The 23,624-nt window shown below is 35.4% G+C and overlaps 1 protein-coding gene across 1 annotated transcript in view; it reads left to right on the top strand.

Moving 5' to 3' along the window:
- OSBPL8 (oxysterol binding protein like 8) overlaps positions 1-23,624 on the top strand; it is a 193,744-nt gene that overhangs the window by 51,396 nt on the left and 118,724 nt on the right. The window contains exon 2 of the mRNA XM_060025286.2: positions 8,413-8,513. The gene's annotated coding sequence lies outside the window, so the exon portion shown is untranslated. The remainder of the gene's footprint in view (positions 1-8,412; positions 8,514-23,624) is intronic.

Raw genomic sequence — 23,624 nt, 5'->3', positions numbered from 1 at the left:
TTGTATACATATGTATGTATATATATATATATACACACACACACACACCACACACATATTCTTAATCTAGTCATCTGTTTTTGGGCACTTGGGTTGCTCCCAAGTGCAATATCTTGGCTATTGTAAATAGTGCGGCTATGAACATTGGGGTGCATGTGTCTTTTTGAATTAGCATTTTTATTTTTTTCCAGATATTTTCCCAGGAGTGGAATTGCTAGATTATATGGTTGTTCTATTTTTTTAAATAAATTTTTATTTATTTATTTATTTAGGCTGTGTTGGGTCTTCGTTGCTGTGCGCGGCTTCTCTAGTTGCAGCGAGTGTGGGCTACTCTTCGTTGCGGTGCACAGGCTTCTCATTGCGGTGGCTTCTCTTGCTGCAGAGCACAGGCTCTAGCCGTGCGGGCTTCAGTAGTTGTGGCACATGGGCTCAGTAGTTGTGGCTCGCAGGCTGTAGAGCGCAGGCTTCAGTAGTTGTGGTACACAGGCTTAGTTGCTCCGTGGCGTGTGGGATCTTCCTGGACCAGGGCTTGAACCCATGTCTCCTGCATTGGCAGGTGGATTCTTAACCACTGCACCACGAGGGAAGCCCTGGTGTTCTATTTTTCCTTTTTTGAGGACTGCTCCCTTTTTTCAGTCATGTTATGATTTGATTTTTACTGTGTGTATATGTGTGAGTCTTCTTTGCTTTTTTCTTCCATGTTCCAGTGTGATTTATTCCAGAAATGCAAGAAAGGCTTAATATTCAATAAATCAAGAAATATAATCACAAAAAGATAGCAAAGGAAAAAATACATGCATTCATTTCAATCGAGTCGTAAATGTACTTAACAAAAACTAGTGCCCAGTCATTAAAAATATAAATTAAACTTTTCATGAAAATTATAATAGACGGGAAGTTTCTTAATTTGATGAAGATAACTACAGAAAAACTACAGTTATCATATTCAGTGCTGAATTTTTTTTTAGGGTGTTTGGACTTTTTTTACTACTTGAAATTTCCTTTTTGTCATTGTATATTTTATTTAAATTTTTTTCATTGAAATGTAGTTGATTTACAATATTATATTAGTTTCAGGGGTACAACATAGTGATTCAAAACTTTTATAGTTTATGCTCCATTTAAAGTCATTATAATATATTGGCTATATTCCCTGTGCTGTGCAGTATATCCTTGTAGCTTATTTTATGCATAGTAGTTTGTACCTCTTAATTCCCTATCCCTATCTTACCCCTCCCATTTCCATCTCTCTACTGGTAACCACTAGTTTGTTCTCTATATCTGTGAGTCTGTTTCTGTTTTGTTGTGTTCATTTTTTGTTTTATTTTTTAGATTCCACAATAAGTGATAACATAGAGTATTTGTCTTTCTCTGTCTACTTATTTCACTGAGCGTAATACCCTCCAGGTCCATCCGTGTTGCTGCAAAGGGCAAAATTTCATTCTTTTTTTTGTGGCTGAGTAGTACTCCATTGTATGTATATATACCATATCCGTTCATCTGTTGATGGGTACTTAGGTTGCTTCCATATCTTGGCTATTGTAAATAATGCTGCCGTGAACATAGGGTGCATGTATCTTTTCAAATTAGTGTTTTTGTTTTCTTTGGGTGTATACCCAGGAGTGGAATTACTGGATCATATGGTAGTTCTGTTTTTAGTTTTTTGAGGAACCTGCATACTGTTTTACTTAGTGGCTGCACCAATTTACATTCCCACCAGTAGTTGGAATTCTTTTACATGTAGTGTAAAAGAATTCCCTTTTCTCCACATTCTCATCAGCATTTGTTACTTGTGGTCTTTTTGATAATAGCCATTCTGACAGATTGTGAGGTGATATCTTGTGGTTTTGATTTGCATTTCTCTGATGATTTGCAATGTTGAGCATATTTTCATGTGCCAGTTGGCCATCTGTATGTCTTCTTTGGAAAAATGTCTATTTGGGTCTTCTGCTCAGTTTTTAATTGGGTGGTATTATTTTACTTTTTGTGACATTGAGTTGTACAAGCTTATTAACCCCTTACTGATTAACCCCATTTGCAAATATTTTCTCCCATTCAGTAGGTTGTCTTTTCATTTTGTCAGTGGTTTCCTCTGCTGTGCAAAACTCTTTTAAGTTTAATTAGGTCCCATTTGTTTATTTTTGCTTTTGTTTCCTTTGCCTTAGAAGACAGGTCCAAAAAATGTTGCTGCAATTTATGTCAAAGAGTGTTCTGCCTGTGTTTTCTTCTAGGAGTTTTATGTTTTCTGGTCTAACATTTGGGTCTTTAATATATTTTGATTTTAATTATTTTTGTGTATGGTGTGAGGAAATGTTCTGATTTTATTCTTTTATGTGTAGCTGTCATGTTCCCAGCACCACTTACTGAAGAGATTATCTTTTCCCCATTGTATATTCTCGCATCCTTTGTTGATTAATTGACCATAGTTGAGTGGGTTTATTTATGGGCTCCCTGTTCTGTTCCATTGATCTATGTGTCTGTTTTTGTGCCAGTACCATCCTGTTTTGACTACTGTAGCTTTGCAGTATAGTCTGAAGTCAGGGAGCATGATACCTTCAGCTTTGTTCTTCTTTCTCAAGATTGCTTTTTATATAGAGTAATTTTGTCTTTACATAAGGTAATTATGTTGAGTTGACCTGAAAATTGAAAAGCAAAAATTGGGATTTATTCATTTATTCTATAAATATTGATTCTTTGATATTGAATACCCCAGGGCTCTGAACTCAGTCCTCTTTTCTGTCTACACTGATTCCCAAGGAGATCTCATCTAGTCTTATGGTTTTAGATTGCATCTATATGCTGACTCTCAGTTTATATTTCTAGCCTGACTGCTCCTCCTCAACCTCACATCCGTAGGTCCAACTGTCTACTTGGTATCTCTATTCAGATGTCTAACTGCATCTCAAAGTGAATATATCCAAAAGGAGCTCCTGATATTCATCTCTTTCCTCTTCAAGTCTTTCCATAATGTACTCCAAATCTGTTAGTGGTAGTTTCATTCTTCCAGTTGCTCAGGGCACAGACCTCCTAAGTCCTACCTCCACTTCTCTTTAAATTCACACCCTACATCTGGTTCATCAACAAATCCTTTTGACTCTATATTCAAAGTATTTAAAAAATTTGATACTATTCACCACACCTCTTGCTACTGTTCTGGCAGAAGCCACCATGGTCTCTTGCTTGGATTATAGCAATGGTCTTCCAATTTGTAATCTATTCTCAGCCAGCAGCCAGAGTGGTCCTGCATAAGTTAGATTCTGTTATTTCTTTGCTCTCCTTTCTGAAGATAGCTTCCCATCTCATTCAGAGTGTAAGTCAAAGTCCTTCTGTCCTATTAGGCTCTCTATGATTTGGAACATAGTTATCTTCCTGTTCTCATTGCTAACTGCTCTCTTCCTTATTCCACTGGCCATATTAGTCTCCTTGCTGTTCTTTAAACATGCCACATACTCCTGCCTTAGGGTCTTTGTGCTTGCTGTTTCCTATTCTGCCTGGGAGGGTCTTCTAGATACTTGAGCAGCTCACCCCCTCATGTTACTGAGATCTTGACTCAGTCATTCCTATCTAAAATTCTCCCTACTACTGTGACATATATAATTGCTCACTTCCTAATTTTTTCTTCTCAGCCCTGATTACTGTCTAATGTACTATATATATATATATATATATATATATATATTTTTTTTTTTTTTTTTTTTTTTTTTTTTGCGGTATGCGGGCCTCTCACTGTTGTGGCCTCTCCCGTTGCGGAGCACAGGCTCCAGACGCGCAGGCTCAGTGGCCATGGCTCACGGGCCCAGCCTCTCCACGGCATGTGGGATCCTCCCGGACCGGGGCACGAACCCGTGTCCCCTGCATCGGCAGGTGGACTCTCAACCACTGCGCCACCAGGGAAGCCTGTACGATATATTTTAAATATTTAGTTTTTAAAAAATTTGTCAGGCCAGGTTCATTGAGGACAACAAATCACTATAGGTACTTAGAGCAAAAGAGAAATTGGTAAGGGGAATTAGATTCTTAAAAGTTTTTGGAAAAGCTGGAGGTATGGAGCCTGAAAGGCTGTTCTAAGCTTTCAGATGAGTCACTGCTGCTGCTGATTGTGGCTGCCTGGTAGTACCAACATAGCAAACTGGCAGGGGAGCATTTGGTGATTACTGTAAAACCTCATGTCTGTTAAAGTCCAGGTGTCTACTGCATTCAGAAGAAAAATGGCCTTGTTTCTGTCTCTCTTCTGCCTTCCAAATATTGTGCAAATGCATTGCATTTGCTGAATGTAAATCACATAAATTCCAGGGGCAAAGATATTTGCAAAGTGGAGTTCTCATACTTTTAGCTTTTGTGATACAGAGGATACAAAGGAGAGCACAGAAGGCGGTGAGAATGAACGATGAGATACATATATCTATATTTATATGGACAAGATATGAATGCACACATACATATTGTATTCGTCAGGGTTCTCCAGAGAAACAGAACCAATAGAATTTACATGTATACAGAAAGAGAGAGGGGGAGAAAGAGTGGCTTTATTTTAAGGAGTTGGCTTCCGTGATTGTGGGGGCTGGCAAGTCTGAAATTGCAGGGCAGGCTGCAAAGTCCTTGGGTGATGTTCACTCTCCTTGATATCCTATAACTTAAATATTTAACAGTACTTAAATACTATAATGTAAAGTCAGTGTATCTTATGTTATATGACAAGGAGATGAGAGGGAAGAAAACAGTTATTTGATGCCTACACACAGAAACATATTCATAACGAAATTAGGAAAAAATACTCATAACTAATTATAATTCTCATTTCGGTAACTGGTCATGTAGTGGTAGCTGGTATTTATAAATGCCTTCTTCCACTACCCATTTTGTATTCCCTTTGCCCTCAGCAAGCACCTCAGATAGCCATAGTTCTTTCTTTACCTGGTGGAGTGACCCAAACTTTTGTTTCTGAAGGGTTTGAGTCAGTAGTAGTCCTGCCTTGGTTGGGCTATTATAGTTTTCCATTGAATATAATCATAAGGCATGGTAGTCCTAAGCAATGCTCTTAGGGATCTCCGATAACCAGACATTTTCTTTCTTACCACCATTGTGGAATAGTAGTCCAATTTCCCCTTGGTAATTAGAGTCAATTACCTAAGCCAGCACAGTAAGTTCGTTCTTTGCCTACTGATTCTAAGGCATGGGGAGCTTAAAGTGGGCGGGTGGCAGGCTTAACTTCCAGTTCAGTGGAATCACTGTTGTGTCTCCTGATGGAAGCATTCCTCCCTTTGGAACTAAGACCTCTAGAAGAGCCAACAAAGCATAAGGTCGTGGGGACAGGAAACAAAAATTTTTGCTAGTAGTGGTGTTGGGAAAGCTGGATAGTTGCATGTAAATCAATGAGGTTAGAACACATTCTCACACCATACACAAAAATAAACTCAAAATAGCTTAAAGACTTCTGTGACACCATAAAACTCCGAGAAGAGAACTTAGGCAAAACATTCTCTGACATAAATTGTATCAATGTTTTCTTAGGTCACTCTCCCAAGACAATAGAAATAAAAGCAAAAATAAACAACCGGGACCTAATCAAACTTGTAAGCTTTTGCACAGCAAAGGAAATCATAACCAAAATGAAAAGACAATATGTGGATGGGAGAAAATATTTGTGAACAATGTGACCAACAAGGGCTTACTTTGCAAAATATACAAACAGCTCATGACAACTCAATAACAAAAAACCAACCAAATCAAAAAATGGACAGAAGACCTAAATAGACATTTCTCCAAAGAAGGCATACAGATGGCCAATAGGCACGTGAGAAAATGCTCAACATCGCTAAGTATGAGAAATGCAAATCAAAAATACAATGAGGTACCACTTCACACTGGTCAGAATGGCCGTTATTTAAAAGTCTACAAATAACAAATGCTGGAGAGTGTGTGGAGAAAAGGGAACCCTCCTGCACAGTTGATGGGAATGTACATTGGTGCAGCCACTATAGAAAACAGTATGGAGGTTCCTTAAAAAACTAAAAATAGAGTTGCTATATGATCCAGCAATCCCATTCCTGGGCACATACCCAGAGGAAACTCTAATTACAATTTACAACAGCCAAGACATGGAAGCAATCTAAATGTCCATTGACAGATGAATGGGTAAAGAAGATGTGTTATATATACACAATGGAACACTACTTAGCCATAAAAAAAATGAAATAATGCCATTTGCAGCAACATGGATGGACCTAGAAATTATCATATTAAGTGAAGTAAGTCAGAAAAAGAAAGACAAATACCTTATGATACCACCTATATGTGGAATCTAAAATATGACACAAATGAACTTATTTATGAAACAGAAACAGACTCACAGATATGGAAAACAAACTTACAGTTACCAAAGGGAAAAGGGGGTGGGAGAGGGATAAATTAGGAGTTTGGAGTTAGAAGATACAAACTACTATATATAACATAGATAAGCAACAAGGTCCTACTGTATAGCACAGGGAACTATATTCAATATCCTGTAATAAACCATAAGGGAAAAGAATATGTATAACTGAATCACTTTGCTGTACACCAGAAACTAACACAACATTGTAAATCAACTATACTTCAATAAAAATAAATAAACAAAAAGTTTTGCTTGTGGGTCAATAAATAGTCAGTGGTGCCACTTCCATTTCCTTCCTCTGAGTCCTAACCTGTGAATCTTGGCTATGCAAGAAACAGCACCATATATCGGACATTCGGAGCATATACAGCCTTTTGGAGATCCTTGCCCAAGGTATTGCCATCTGGCTGGTCCTCTCACTGAGTCCTCAAAAGGCCATTCCACTGTTCTATCAAGCCAGCTGTTTCAGGATGATATGGTAAGACTAGTGAATTCACTAGCCCATTGCCACAGTTTTTTGTTTGTTTTTTTTTGCTGTGAAATGAGTTCCTTGATCAGCAGCAGTGCTTTGTAGAACAATAGGAGGGGTAGAGAAGGCATTTTGTAAGTCCACGGATAGTAGTTTTGGCAGAAGCATTTTGTGCAGCGAAGGCAAATCTGTATACAGACTAAGTATCTATTTCAGTAAGAATAAAGTACTACCTCTTCCATGATAGAAGCAGTCCAGTGTAATCAACCTGTCACCAGGTAGCTGGCTGATCACCTCAGGTAATAGTGTCATACTGGGGACTCAGTGTTGGTCTCTGCTGCTGGTAGATTTGGCACTCAGCAGTGGTAGTAGCCAGGTTGGTCTTGGTGAGTGGAGGTCCATGTTGCTAAACCCATGCATAACCTGCATCCCTACCATGGTGGCTACTTTGTTCATGAGCCCATTGGGCAGTGACAGGATTGGCTGGGGAAAGAGGCTGACTCGTATCTGCAGGATGGGTCATCCTGTATTGATATTTCAGTGCAGCCTTTTACACTTGCAAAGACAAGAAAATGATTTGGAACTCCAGGAAATGACTAGAAGTGTACCTATTTCTTGGTTTTAATTTTGTTAGCTGTTTTAAGGAAGAATTATTAGAGTGATTATTAGAGACTTCTGAATATATATAATTACTATAGGAGTTCATCTTGGAGGCTTTGTTAGTTAAAAAGCTCAAAAGAAAAGTGATGAAGACCTACTTCTAAGACTTTTCAAAATAAAAAGAAGTATAAAAGTAATACATGTTCATTGTAAAAATGAAAAATTCAGAAACAAGAGTATTTTATATATTATGTTCTATCATTTTGTTTTTTCCACCTAATGTGTTGTGGTCTTCTTTCTAGTTTAGTATATACAGATACTAAGTCATTTTAAAAAATTGCAGCATGCTCTTCAATTGTATGTATGTAGTGTAATTTAAGCAAGCTCCTAATCATTGACATTAAGGCTGGTTCCAGTTTTCCTCACCTATTACTTCGTTGGATATGTTTATTTATGTCTTTGTGCGTTTGTATAATATATTTGTGGAATAATTCCTAGCCTTGCAATTGCTGGATTAAAGCATGTATATTTTAAATTGTCCTCTCCCCAATTGTTCTGATTTATATTCTTATCACAGAAGTGCATGAGAACATCTATTTTCCTATGTTCTCACCAACATTGGATGGTAGCACACTTTTTAGTTTTTGCCAATGTAATAATGAAAAAAAAATCTAATTTTATTTCCTGAGTTATAAGTAGGTTCAATCATCTTTTCACATTTTGAACAGTCTCATATCTTTAACCTTGCTCTTGCTAGTCCTCTTCACTTGGAATATTTTCTTTCATTTTTGCTGAACTTTTACCATTCTTCAAGGTGCATGGCAAAATCTGTTTGTTTTTTTTTTCCATTATTGGATTTCCCAATAACCTCAGCCTAAAATGATTTCTCTCTCCTTATATACTTAATGCTTTATTTCCCACTTATCACAGTTTTATACCAGAACTAATACATATGATTTTCTTCTTCTAGGATTTACAGGATGACTAAATATTAATGGAAAGAGAAGTGTAAACCTATCTTCTTTCACTATGGAGGCTGGTTTGGCAGATGGAGAACCTGACCGAACTTTGGTGAGTGGTTCAAATACAGCATAATAAGGTACTATCATCTACAGCTGGAAAGTGTTTGATGTAAGCCATCATTTTATTTTAAAAATGTATTTAAAACAAACTTTAAAAAAAGTATTTTAAAATACTACTTTAATTCCTCTGTTGATATGAAAATTACAGATAGTTTAAAGCTTGTTAAGGCATAACCCAGTTTTCTGCTATTCCTGCCTTATCTCCTACCTCTTTTCCCTTGCTTTCTCAGCCATATAGTGTAAGACATACTGATGTAATAGTTTGTGTTTGTTTTCCTCAAGAAACTTTTTGCCTTACTGAAATCAAGAGGTTGTTAACAGTTAAGGAAATTAAATGCCTGTAAATCTCACATCATGTGCAGCTGTAGATAGAATGAAACAGTTAAAATAATTCAGAATTAAGAGCAGTTGCCACATATATTCTTTATATAAAAAGATAAAGATTTAATAAATATTGCTGCCTTGTGTTGTGATTGAATTGTATTCTGAAATTAAAACAAATGGGTAGGGGTACTGGTAGTGTACCTTATCCAATAAGTTTAAAAAAAATATAAAAATTCACCAGTAGGATGTGGATTAAATGATGATTTGTCACTGTACGAAAACATTTTGCTCTAGGATCATTTCATTTTCAATTCTCCTTTTTTAAAGATTCCATTAAATATTGATTTATAGATTGTTAGGGATGTTTGTATTACCTAAAGTAAAGGTGCCAGTGGGTAAAATGTAGCCAGGTGATAGCTCTATGATTTGTTAGATGGTAGATTATGTGACAAATTTACATTATTGGAATAATGCAGAGGCCAACTTTTCTGTCTTTCATACTACTATGAAGTTGAGAGTCACTACTAAATTGAGGTGTTTGTGCATTTTAATTTAGTGAATGTCCTTTGTTCAGGCTCAAATGTAGGATCAGTCTAATGATTGATAGCAAAATGCAGTTTTGTTTACTTGTGTTAACTTGGTCCCAACCTTTTTTGAATTTCTGGTTCAAACTTGTTTCTTTAATGGTCAAAGAAAAGTTAAACTTTAAAATGATAACTTGTTAATAGAGAATAAAATGGACATGGACGTAGATTGGTTTATGAAGAAGGTTATTGTAACGGCGATTTTAAATGGAAAACAGATGGTAGGTTATTTTGTTTTCACTATATCTTCAGAAAAAAAAGTTCAGATTAAGCCTTGTCTTGGAACATGATATTTACTTTACCATAAATATTTTCTTATTTAATGCTAATGGACTTTCTTAAGTTTTTTTTAGCTAAAATATTTAAAATCTTTTGGTGGTAGTAAAAATACCAGTAATAACAACTGCTGTTTTCTAAGTGTATACTTTTTCAGACTGTCCTCACAACAGCCATTAAAGGTAGATGTTTGTTTATCCTCACTTTTAAAGATAGGGAAATAGGCTCAGGGAGGTTAATTGTCTTCTCTAAAAGCTCACAGTGTAAGTGATAGAACTGAGGTCTGTCTGTCTGTCTCTGAATACTTTCCTTTGCTACTAAGATGTTGACTATGTATCTGTCTTTCTGAATAGAATTGCTTAAAATTTATTGTTACCTTTTAGAGTAAATATCTAAGTAGATAGTATTAAATTCTGTATCAGAATATCTATATTGATAAAGTTTTAATCATTTTTTATTCTAAATTCTGTTGATATTGAGAGGTTAGAGCAAGTTATTTAAAAAGCAGTGAGACCATAGCACAGGGAGATCAGCTCGGTGCTTTGTGACCACCTAGAGGGGTGAGATAGGGAGGGTGGGAGGGAGACATAAGAGGGAGGGGATATGGGGATATATGTATATGTATAACTGATTCACTTTGTTATAAAGCAGAAACTAACACACCATTGTAAAGCAATTATACACCAATAAAGATGTTGAAAAAAAAACAAAGCAGCGAGAGCAGTTTTCTTCTTGTTGTTCATTAAGCTTCTTCCATGAAATATTGTAGCTCATTTTAGAGACAATAATACCAAAAATTGAACTACTGAAATATTCTGTATTTGAAACTAATCTTAAGGTCTACCTTTGAGTTATCTATTTATAAAATATCACCTTTGAACTGCATGGCCTAAGCTAGTTACTGTTTAGATCTAGGAGAGGTGGATAAGAACATGGGCTCCGTAGACATTTGGCTGTGTGTTAAAATCTGAGCTCCGTCACTTAGTCGTATGACCTGCATAATTAATTAAATTCTGAGGGTTTCCAGTTTTCCTCATCTATTAAATAAAGATAATAGTAATATCTACCTCCCATAGTTGTTGAGTTTTATTTGAGATAATATGTCTATAAAATGCCTATTACCATCTGTGCACATTATAAATATCCAATAAATAAAAGCCACTATTGTTATTGTTAATATAATTATTAATATTCAGCCTTCTCTCCAAAAAGAAAGTTAAGAGGCAGGAGAAGCAATAAAACACATTAAAAAAAAGCCCGACACTGTTGGGTAATTTTGGCTTTACACTTTCTCTGAATGTCATTTTTGCTACCTAAGATATTGAGGCAGATATTCTACTTCAATAAAAAATATATAAGCAAGAATACTCATCCTTCCTACTTGAGAGGGACAATATGATCTAGTGAAACCAGAAAGTTCTTTGAAAATATAAAGCAGTATGTCAGTATGAGGTAGCAGTGTTGTAAAAAATCTGGTTGCATGCACTAGTTTTTAGAATATTATTAGTAAGCTTTTTTTGAATGCAGTCTTTGTGCAGAGTACTATGCCCAGTGAAGGGGATGCTAAGAGATATACAATGTGGTCTGTCTGAATTATGTTTATTTTTGAGAAGACTAGATAGAGGGATGGATAGATAAGGCAATAATAGCATTTACTAAGTGTTAAATGAGGAACATAAGCAAGGCATAGTTATACAAGTTGTGACAATTGGGCGGTTGTTATACACTGGGGTAGTTAGAGAAGCTTTCTTAAGAGAACACAAACTCTGAATAGCATAGGTAATAGGGATCATAAGATTGAGAATGAGCAAGGAGAGCATTCTAAGAAGGGAGGATGGCAAGAGGCAAGGCTAAACAGGAAATTAATTGTTCAGGGTTTATTCAGGGGAAAATGAGTAGAAAAATTGATGAAGGTAGATCGGAAGGGAATGTTGTTTACAAGAATAATGATCAACATGGCAGACAGAGACCAAACTTAGGGAAGGCTTTGAGTGCCAGACCAGGGATTTTGAAGTTGATTCTGTAGACAGTGGTATGTCATTGAATATTTTTATAAAAGTGGACAAGATGAATCTGGAAGCAGGATATAAGGTGATTTAGAGGAGTGAGAGAGAAAGATATTAATTAAGAAACTAGTATCGTAGTCTTGGTGTGAGGTAGTGGAAGCTTGGACTCAAGTGACTTTAGTGTCCATTTATTCAGTTTTCTTCTTTTATATGAGATTATGCTTTCTATTTTTAAAAAAATCCATTTGCTCATTTATTATTCCAGTTGTGTTTAGTTCTATTTTTGTGGTAGTATTGTTTGTCTTAGGTAATAAATACTGAAAAATATGAATTGCATTTTTATACTGTACTTATATACTTGAGAACACAAGTGTACATTTAATATATGTCTTAAAAAACTATGTAAAAGTCCAGAACTCATATCACTTTGGAAATTAACCACTAAGAAATCCTTTAAGTGTAGGGGTCAAATTTTTATTGATAGATTGAGGTAAACTAAATAAGTGAAATATACCTTTAGATTAAAAAAAAATTTGAATATGTTCCTTACCTTAAGGAAAGTCATATCTTTTGAATATCTTATAAATTATTTCTGTTACCAGAGGAAACTACTTTATGAGGTCTATTAGAGGTCAAAATCTTCTGTTGTATTAAAAATTGATTATATAACTGACATTTTAGAAGAGAATAAAAATTTTAAAAATATGTGTAAATCTTTATAGTATTATAAGGGACTCTTAACTGAGGAACTCTTGTTTAAGATTATAATTTTAATTGGGTACTTCGAATCAGATGCTTTCTGAAATGGAAGGAACTGCAAAGGTGATTTAGTTCAGTAATTCTCAGAATGTAGTAAATGAGTATCTTCTTGATGGGCCTAGAGATGACCCGACTTCCTGAAACTTTGATTTCTACTTACTTACTAGGTGAATTTTTCATGATTACTGTGATTTAGTGCTCGTCAAGTAAAATTGGTATGTTATTAGAGTTTACTGAGAGCTTTAAATCATATTCTAAGGAGTATACTACTATATATACTCTAAGGAGTATATATAGTATGCTACTATATATACCATTTGACAACATCATACAGCTTGTGTATATAGGCATGTAAATGAATGGAATTGCCTAATTTTTGGTAACATCAAGTATTATTTTTTCAGCGGGTCACAGATTTTAAATGTTGCTATTTTTATTCTCTTGTTTAAATATAGTTGACCCTTGAATGATTAGTGGGAGTGGGGTAGGATAGTCTCTGACCCTCGATGCGGAGCCGTGGTTCCTTGGTATCCTCAATTCAACCAGCCACTGGTCTGTATGTAGCACTGTAGTATTTACTATTGAAAAAATCCGCCTATAAGTGGACCTGTGCAGTTCAGACCCTCATTGTTCAAGGGTTAACTGTACTATTAGTTTAGCTTCATCATTATCATTATTAACTTAGTATATTATATGTTTTTAGTGATAGCATATTTATAAGGACAGTATTTTTGGTGTACAGTTTCTCAATAACTGACCTTTAAGACATTTATGCATTCAAGTTCAATGATAAATTATCTATATGCCAATTACTAATCCTCTTAAAGTATTCTTGCGCAATGGCACTTGGTTGTTCTTATTAGATACCCCTTCCCCACCCTAAAGTGGGAATGGATGGAGAAGGGCTGTGAAGTTTCTTATCTCATCTATTACAGATGGGTCAACAAATTTGGTACATATGCTTATCTAACATTTGAATATCCTTTGAGACCTGCCTGCTAAGCGTTTGGCTAATGCTGTATACTTCAGGATTGCCTAGTAGAGACCTTTTCATCTTTAACAAAGATTTTGCTACCAGCAGAGCCTTTTGCAAACCTCTGAGTCCTGTGGCTACTTTTTCCCTTAGTCTTTGTGGGAAACTTAGAGATCATTTAGTCTAACAATCTGCCTAATGTAAGGATTCTACCTACAGTATCCCCTGACAGCAGGTCATCCAGCCTCAGCATGAACACATGCAGTTTATAGGTAACTCAGTTTCTCAAAAGGCAGCTCAAGTCATTATACTTGAACTAAGATAGACTTTTCTATTAAATTTTACCATTGGTCATTATGCTAGTTTCCTTGTTGCTACAAGTTACCACAAATTTAGTGGCTTAAAACAACAGAAATTTATTATCTTAGAGTTCTGGATATCAGAAGTCTAAAAGCAAGGTGTTGTGTTCATTCTGGAGGCTCTTATGGGAGAATTCATTCCTTTTTATCAGTGTCTAGAGGTTGTAATCTTTCATTGGCTCATGGTTACTTCCTCCTATTACTTCAACCTCTGGCTTTTGTTGTCACATCTACTGCTCACTCATCTTCTTGTTTCCTTCTTTTTTTTTCTTTTTCTTTTTGCGGTACGCAGACCTCTCACTGTTGTGGCCTCTCCCGTTGCGGAGCACAGGCTCCAGACGCGCAGGCTCAGCGGCCATGGCTCATGGGCCCAACCGTTCCGTGGCATGTGGGATCTTCCCGGACCGGGGCATGAACCTGTGTCCCCTGCATCGGCAGGCGGACTCTCAACCACTGCGCCACCAGGGAAGCCCCTTGTTTCCTTCTTATAAGGACCCTTGTGATTACTTTGGGCCCACTCAGATAATCCGGAATAACTGCCCTGTCTCAAGATTTTTAACTTAATCACATCTGCAGAGTCCCTTGTATCAAGTAAGGTAATATTCACAGGTTCCAGGGATTGGGATGTGGACATCTTTGGGAGGCCATTATTCTGCCTACCACAGTCATTGTACTAACCTCTGGTGCATCCCAGTCTAGAGAAGTGGGTCCTATTGCCATATAATCCAAAATTGGGTAGTCTTCTGGGGCAACTCACCTGGGGAGTTGCCAGTTAGATTAAGGCCCTAAATTATGTAAATTCTTAGGTTGCAGAGATCTTCTTATGTAAAATAATAAAATAACTAGAAATTTTAGTTACCAATTTATTACCTACATACTTATTGTCTTTTATATTAAAATAACTTCATCTTCCTAATAGCTGCTTTCTAACTGTAGCAGTTTACATTAATTACACATTCAAGAATATTAATAGATATCTTTATTGAAGTCTTTATTATATAAAATTTCAAATATATTTTTATAAATAAGATGAACTAGTATAATGAATTCTCATGTACCCATCACCCATCTTCAGCATTATCAACTCTGGTCAATCTTGTTTCATGTATACTCCTGCCTTCCCACCCCATACTTTTTTGAGAAAATCCCATATACATCATTTTCTTCATAAGTATTTCAGTATATAGCTCTAAAATATAAAGACTTTTCATTAAAACTTTAACCACAAATTTCATTATTACTCTAAAAATGAGGAATTCGTTAATATAGTCAACTAGTCATTGCTTAAACGCCCCTAATTGTCTTGTAAATTTCTTTTTATTGTCTTTGTGTTGGACTTGGTTCCTAAGCCACTTAAGTCTTTTTTAATCTTTTAAGTCTCTCCTGTATCTGTTTTTGATTTTTCCTTTTCAATTTTTAATTTTCCTTTTTCAGTTTATTGAGGAAATAAGGTATTTTGTTTGTCCAAAATAAGTTTGTCCTATAGCGTTTCCCACAATCTGGATTTGCCCCCATGATGATTGTTTAATGTATTCTTCAGTTACTTATATTTCTTGCAAATTGGTCAGTAGACAGTTCTAATCTGAGACTTGCTCAGATTCAGGTTCAATTTTTCATGACAAGAATACTTCATTGATGGTGTTCTGTATTACCATCAGGAGGCACATAATGTCTGATTGCCTCTCCTTGTGATAATAGCGGCCATTGATGATCATTTCTTAGATCTGTTAATTCAGTAGGAGTATAAATTAACAGCAGTACTTAAATATTTGTAATGTTTGAACTTCCCAAGTGGGAAAATATCGCTCAGTATTTCCTATTGTTTGAGCACTTAGATTCTTATTGTATCTTTTTTTTTTTTTGTACCTGTTAAAAGTTGTTCTTAATTCTATTAGAGGCTTGAATAATATAATGTAAATATTTTGAAGGTATATAATGGGACTCTTCAATAAGTTTGGGGAGCTAAATTAGAGAAAGGGTTAGCTTTGAAATAGTAAAAGAAATAGCCAGTGGTCTACACAGTATATCAGTAGAATTCCAAGCCAGAAATCTTTTGTATTCCATTATGCTTGGAGATTTTTGGAGTGTGTTTCCAGGACTATGGAACTCAAAATCTTTTCAGAGAATCTGTGAGGTCAAAATTATTTTCATAGTAATATCGTGGTATTTGATGTTATTTGCTTTGTTTCTCATTCTCTAGTGAACGTACAGTGCACTTTTCCCAAGACTGTATGAGGTGTGATTATGCCATTGCTCTGCTGGCTAATGGAGTGTATGCTTGTATATTCTTGTGTTTTCAAATTTTCTTAGTTTAATTTTTTCCTAAGCAGTGTTTTTTTTTTTTTTAATTTAAATAAACTTCATTTTTTGGAAGAGTTTTACAGAAATATTGTGATCAATTTTTAGGTTTACAGAAAAATTCTGAACATAGTACAGAGTTCTGTGTAGCTTGTACTCACTTTCCCCTATTATTAACATATTAGTATGGTACATTTGATACAATTAATGAATCCATATTGATACATTATTAACTGAAGTCCATACTTTGTGTCAGATTTCCTTAGTTTTTACCTAATGTGCTTTTTCTATTCCAGAATCCCATCAGGGTAGCACTTTACATTTAGTCATCACATCTCCTTAAGGCCCCCTTGGCAGTTATAATTTCTTTCTTTCTTTTTTTTTTAAATGATAAAATTCAACATTTATTCACAACAGAAATTCTCGGAAAAATAGGAATAGAGGTGAACTTCCTCACATGATAAAATAATCTACAAAAAACCTACTATTAATGTTACTTTATTTTTTTAAATTAATTTTTATTGGAGTATAGTTGCTTTAGTGTGTTGTGTTAGTTTCTACTGTACAGCAAAATGAATCAGCTATACATATACATACATCCCCTCTTTTTTGGATTTTCTTCCAATTTAGGTCACCACAGTGCATTAAGTAGAGTTCCCTGTGCTATACAATATGTTCTCATTAGTTGTCTATTTTATACATAGTATCAATAGTGTATATGTGTCAATCCCAATCTCCCAATTCCTCCCACCACCCCCTTCCCCCTTGGTATCCATATATTTGTTCTCTACATCTGTGTCTCTATTTTTGCTTTGCAAATAAGATCATCTATACCATTTTTCTAGATTCCACTAATATACGATATATTTTTTTCTCTTTCTGACTTACTTCACTCTGTATGACACTCTTTAGGTCCATCTGCATCTCTACAAATGACCCAATTTCGTTCCTTTTTATGGCTGAGTAATATTCCATTGTATATATGTACCACATATTCTTTATCCATTTCTCTGTTGATGGACATTTAAGTTGCTTCCATGTCCTGGCTATTGTAAATAGTGCTGCTATGAACATTGGGGTGCATGTGTCTTTTTGAATTATGGTTATCTCTGGGTATATGCCCAGTAGTGGGATTGCTGGGTCATGTGGTAGTTCTATTTTTAGTTTTTTCAAGAACCTCCATACTGTTCTCCATAGTGGCTGTATCAATTTACATTCCCACCAACAGTGCATGAGGGTTCCCTTTTCTCCACACCCTCTCCAGCATTTGTTGTTTGTAGATTTTCTGATGATGCCCATTCTAACTGGTGTGAGGTGATACCTCATTGTAGTTTTGATTTGAATTTCTCTAATAATTAGTGAGCATCTTTTTATGTGTTTGTTGGCCATCTGTATGTCTTCTTTGGAGAAATGTCTATTTAGGTCTTCTGCCCATTTTTTGATATTGAGCTGCATGAGCTGCTTTTATATTTTGGAGATTAATCCTTTGTCAGTTGCTTTGTTGCGAATATCATCTCCCACTCTGAGGGTTGTCTTTGCGTCATGGTTTCCTTTGCTGTGCAGAAGCTTCTGTGGTTCATTAGGTCCCATTTGTTTATGTTTGTTTTCAGTACTCTAGTAGGTGGGTCAAAAAAGAGCTTGCTGCGATTTATGTGGAAGAGTGTTCTGCCTATGTTTTTCCTCTAAGAGTTTTAGGGCAGTTATAATTTCTTAAGACTTTCCTTGGTTTTGATGACCTTGACAGTTTTGAGGAGTTCTGGTCGGATATTTTGCAGTGTCCCTCAAATGGAATTTGTCTGTTGTTTTTCTCATAATTAGACTGGGTTTTGGGGAGGAGACCACAAAGGTAAAATGCCATCATCACATCATTATGGAAAAGTATACACTATCAACATGACTTATCACTTTTGATGTTGACTGTGATCACCTGGCAAAGATAGTGAATTTCTCACTTTTAATTTAGAATTCAGCAAATATCAATAAATATAATCCACATAAACAACAACTCTTTGGAGTCTTTGGTAATTTCTAGGAGCGGAAAGGGGTCTGGAGACCCAAAAGTTTGAGAATTGCTCATTTAAACATTCAGTAACTAACACTTTAAAGGCAAATAATTGGCAGCTATGTGATGTGAAAAGAGGGACCCAGTAGTTGATTGGGTGTGTTGGAGATGCAGGGGGAGTTGAGGGTGGAAAGAAGAATTATGATAGAGCCTTTAGGAATGAGGGAGTGATGATCGAGATAAAATTTGCCTATTTCATAATTGTACCTAGCATTCAGACATGATCTATATCAAGGAGTTGTTTTGTTTGTTTTTGTTTCTTTTTTCATTTTTATATTTAAAAAATATTGGTTGAATGCTTATGTATTTTGTTTTATTAGATTTATTATTTTATCTGATTCATATCATCTGCAAATAATAGTCATTTTTTTTCTTTTCAATCCTTATACAGCTGAGCCTGTGGTTTTGTGTAGGTATGTTAGGGGTGAGAGGTGGAGGAGTCTTTAAAGCCTTTTATATTTTTCTAGAAATTTATCCATTTTGTGGAGGTTTCAAAATTATTTAAGATTTAATATTTTTTATTTAAAAAATTCTCTGGGTCTCCTATTTTGTGAATATAATAGCACTTTTGCTTCTTTAATCTCTCTTAACTTCTATATTTTCCATCTTTTCCTTTCTTTGTGCCTTTTTGTTGAATTCCTTTACCAGTCTTCTTACTCACTAATTTATTATTGTATCATATTTGTTTTGCTGTTCAAATATGCTGTATACTTTATTTCACCCTAATATTTTTATACCCAGTATTACTAGCTGTTTTTTTGTGATTGCTTGGTCATGCTTCATATTTTTACAATATCCTCCAGTATCATTTGGAACATATTTATTGTGGTTATTTTAAGTTTTTGATGGCTTTTGTTTACTAATTTTCTTTCCTTCTACTGAGATTGTTCAGTTTTCCTTCTCAGCACTTGGGCTTCTTAGGATATTAATTTTTTTTGTTTGTGAGCTTGTACTTTCTTGGAAATAATATTCTCCTAGTAATATCTGATACTGTCCTAGATAGAAAGGTAAGAACCCAGGGACTTTTTGGTCTGTCTAGGGAATACATGTCTTAGGGTGAAGAATCTCTTGTTAAAATCATTGTTTCATTATTCCTCATTTGCTCCTTCCACTCATATATTCTGTTTCTTAGGGAATTTTTCTGTATTTCTGCTTTGGGCATAATTCTTTTCGACAAGCTGCCTCCCTAGTTGTAATCAGTTAGCTCATTTGGGGGAAAGAACAGTGGGAGGTAGTAGTCAGGGTCTTTGCCTGCACTTGTTGTGTGCATACTGCAACTGATTTAAAAACAATTTAGAAACAAAAGTGATTAAAACTTTGTTTAATGCCTCTGGTTGGTATTAAATCGTGTTCTGCCATGGTAGTAAGGACAGAGTGGAGAGTGATCTGTTCAGTATTAGAGAGAGAAAAAGGCCCAGAAAGATGGCTCCCAGGTCTTCCTCCTACTCTGGCCCCCTGGCCTTTCCTCCATCTGTGGTACTGTACTCTCTGTCTGCTTGAAGCTTGCTTCCCATCCATCCGTCTCTAGTGATGGGTTCAGGGAGGGTGTTAGTTACTTCACTGGTAAGTAACTCAGTTCCCGTTTGTAAAAAGAGTTGGTTACGTTCTTTTTGGCTTTGTGTTCCCTGTGTGAAGGTTGGCTGAGGTGATGGCTGAGGGGGGACCAAAAACATCAAAAGAACAGCAGCCCTGTTGGACAGTTCATCTATATTAAGAAAGATCTTTGTCAGCTGTGACATGCCCACAGTTTAAAAATCAGAAGTCTGTTAAGGTGGCTCACTCCCAAGTAAATAGATTATGTCATTTACCCAATAGAAAGTTATTTGTTTTGCTAAATTAGACTTAAGGTGGAAACTTGGCTTTAAAGATTTATTATTTCTTTCGATATCCATAACATTGCAGTCATTCAGATTTTAAAAGTATGGTTTGAAGGTTTTTCATAAGCATTATCATTTGCTGTTTCGCCTAAGTTTTAAGACATGCAGATGCTTCTTATAAGCAGGATATAGTAAAAGCCAAGACATCCATAGCTCTACCTTTAACTCTTAATTAAAATTATGTGCATTAAGAATCTTAAATTTCTTCCTGCTTTTTAAAAAAATAAAATGAGAGTCCCACAAAACCTCAGAAAGATATGTGAAGGATTAGAATTTCAGCATGTTGGAGATACATAAAGATAAAATTTGATTAAAAGTTCAAGAAAATGTCTACCTGTCCAACTGTCTAGTGAGAATAGAGCAATGAAGGGATATTTATCCAGACCTCACCTCAGTAGGTTTTCATTAACTTGTGACTACTTCAGAAGTCACGTTAAGTTTAATATGGTGAAAACAACAGCAATGGAGCAAGAAAGAGCTTGAGAGAGGGAATGAATTTACATATATGTATATGAATTTATATTTGTATCTGTGTATGTACGTGTATACCCACACACACACGTGAAATTTAATTTTAGCCGAACATATATTGAGTCTAAAAAACTAGCCTACCATCATTGAACATATCTATACACATAGTACCTCGCCAGGTTTATGACTACACCATGTTTGGAGCATATTTTAGGTCTCAGAGACAATATTGCTCGCTGCTTTAGGGGCATTAGTAGAAAATAAAGCTAGAGGAAATGAATAACAACTAACATTTTTAAAATTTCTATAACGTGCCAGAGCCGTTCTAAGTACTTTTTAGATAAACTCATGTAATCTTCACATAACCCTATGAGATAATATAATTTACTATCTCAGTAGTAAATAGATGAGGACACAGAGAGTTAAGAAAGTCGCTCAGGGTCACACAACTAGTAAGTGGCAGAACTGGGATACATTTTGTCTCCAGAGGCTAAGCTTTAATCTTTTTCCTGTATTGCCTCTCACCTATGATGTTAGAATCAGATTATACAGAGCCTTGAATACTATTTTTTACAGTTTGGGATTTTTGTTTTTAATGTAATGTCAAACCATTGAATTTTTTTTTCTTTTTTTTTGAGTAGGGAAACAACCTGTTCAGAGTGTGGTTTAGGAAAATTATCTTGACAGAATTATGGATATTGGAGGGAGGGGCAACCAACTGAACATTAGAGTTATCTGGGGTGTGCTGAAAAATCCCAGTGCTCAGGCTGTTCAATTGAATTAGAATCTTAGAGGGTGAGACACAGACATCAGTACTTTTTAAAGTCTCCTAGGTGATTTCAATGCCCAACTTAGGTTGAGAACCATAGAAATAGAGATGGTTAGCCCATGGAACAAGTTAGCATAGAGTTTTGTAAACTAGGTAAAAGACAGTTAAAACCTGTCGGGTCATAGAAGCAAAACAGACAATATGTCCCTTCTGGATTTTCCTTTTCCCCCTAGATTTCTAAAATCTGCACTTTCCCTATTTGGGTTACTGTATTTGTGTAGAGAAAAAACATTATTTTTTGCAGTCTTACTATGTGCCCTCACCGGGGATTGATGTCTCACACACTTTCTCATTTAATTCCCTCCATAGTACTGTGAAGTAGATATTACTCTGTTTTTAGAGATGAAGAAACTGAGGCTCTAAAGGGGTTAGTAATTTTTCTAAGTCACATAAGCTAGTCAGTGGGCCATGTTAGGATTCAAATACAGATCCTCTGTTATTCATGTCACTGAATGTAAGGCTAATGTTTTTATGTTGTAAACTGATCTGTATTACACCTAGCCTTTTAAGCATCCCTTTAAAGTTTTTACATACATTACCTAAAATAATGTATACTTTGAAAAATGTGCAATCCATGATGTATTTTATTTAACCCAAAGTTTTGTTCTCCTGTAACTAATTTTGATTTTTCTATCCAGGGTGAATGTTTTGGCATTTTGGCACCACATAGTTGCTGACACATGGAGAGGAGTTGCTGACTGCATTTTTATATGTGGTAGATATTATGAGTCACCGAGGGTGACATTTCCATGTTATCATTAGCAGTCTTGCCTGTGGCTTGATCAACATAATTTACTAATGAATGATTTGTTAGAATAGAACTTCAGAAGGAAAGAAGGTATTTGTTATACAGTTCTTATGTCTTAATTCAATTCCTGGTCATGATTCATTATAGAATGTAGGCTCATGTATCTGTGTAAAGAATTGGTCAAAATGAAATTGCAGGTAATGTAAGCTCTTATTTCAAACTGAAACTCGAAATTATGTAAACAGGTCATAAGATTAAGCATCATACACTGAAATATTTGTGTACGTGAGCTGCCTCATATAACCAACTATCATACCTAGCCTGGCATGGTAGTGATGTGATAACATGGTTTCTGTTGAGCTGTTATTTCATAACCTTTTCAGGTAACTATGGATGGTTAGGTCAGATATAGAGGAACATGTTAATGAGGTCAAATGCCAAGGTCATCGGTTTAATTCTTTTAGTGGACAGTTAACTTTTTTCTTATTTTATAAATACAGACTTCACCAGCAGTCTCACATTAGTTACAACTGACATCACATTGATTGATTTTGAACTTCCTTTGTATGTGAAGATCTTGATGAAAGAGGTTGGTTTAAACCTGGCAAGGGACCACTAGTACCAGAATAAATATAATTTATGCTCCATTACCAAAAACCAGTAGTGAATTTGTAACAGTGTCACTTATGAAGGACAGAATTATTTAAGAAAAAGCATGGGAGAATTTCTAGCAATGGACTTCGGGCATATAATGGCCAAAGACTAATAGTGGAAGAAAATACAAATATGCTTTAAATTACAGCTAAGGATGTTCTTAGGATTGAGATAATTTTCTATGTTGAGTTGTTAGTATAACAGAATTTTAGTACTGTAACAGATGTCATGAGCAAATAAGAAAACTAAATTCAAAATATTTATTCAAGTTGACTTAGGAAATACTGATCGACTTAGGTTTAGAATAGGTTTAGAACTCAGATTTCATGGTTCTAGCCCATATTAGTTCTTTGCATATATATTTTAAGCATGCAGAATGTTAAATTTTGGAAAATACAAAGATGAGCAAGACTTGTTTTGTCATAGGAGAATTGAAACTAATTCCTTTAATAAACAGAGGAACTCAACGAACTACATATGTATAATAAATTCTTTGCTAGGTATTAGGGTTATAATACTGACTGAGCCTTTTTTTCATTCATGCATTTATTCATTCATTCATTCAGTGTTTGTTGAGTGTCTACCATGTGCCAGGCTCTGTTTAATCTTAAAGGATTCGACAGTGAACAGAATAGACAAAGTTCCTACTCTAGTGGAATTAACATTCCATTGGAAAAGGACAAAAAATATACATAAATATATACTGTGCTGTGTCATGATTGTTGTGATGAAAAATAAAGCAGGGTAAGGAGGATAAAGAGTACCAGAATTGGAGATAGGTGTTGCTATTTTCTAGGAATATCATGGAGGTCTTCTGATGAAGTGACTTTTTTTTTTGCGGTACGCGGGCCTCTCACTGTTGTGGCCTCTCCCGTTGCGG

The sequence above is a fragment of the Delphinus delphis genome, chromosome 11 (assembly GCF_949987515.2).
Source record: "Delphinus delphis chromosome 11, mDelDel1.2, whole genome shotgun sequence".
Lineage (NCBI taxonomy): Eukaryota > Metazoa > Chordata > Mammalia > Artiodactyla > Delphinidae > Delphinus > Delphinus delphis.
The sequence above is the reverse complement of the archived record's forward strand: the minus strand, read 5'-3'. Positions and strand labels throughout refer to the sequence as shown.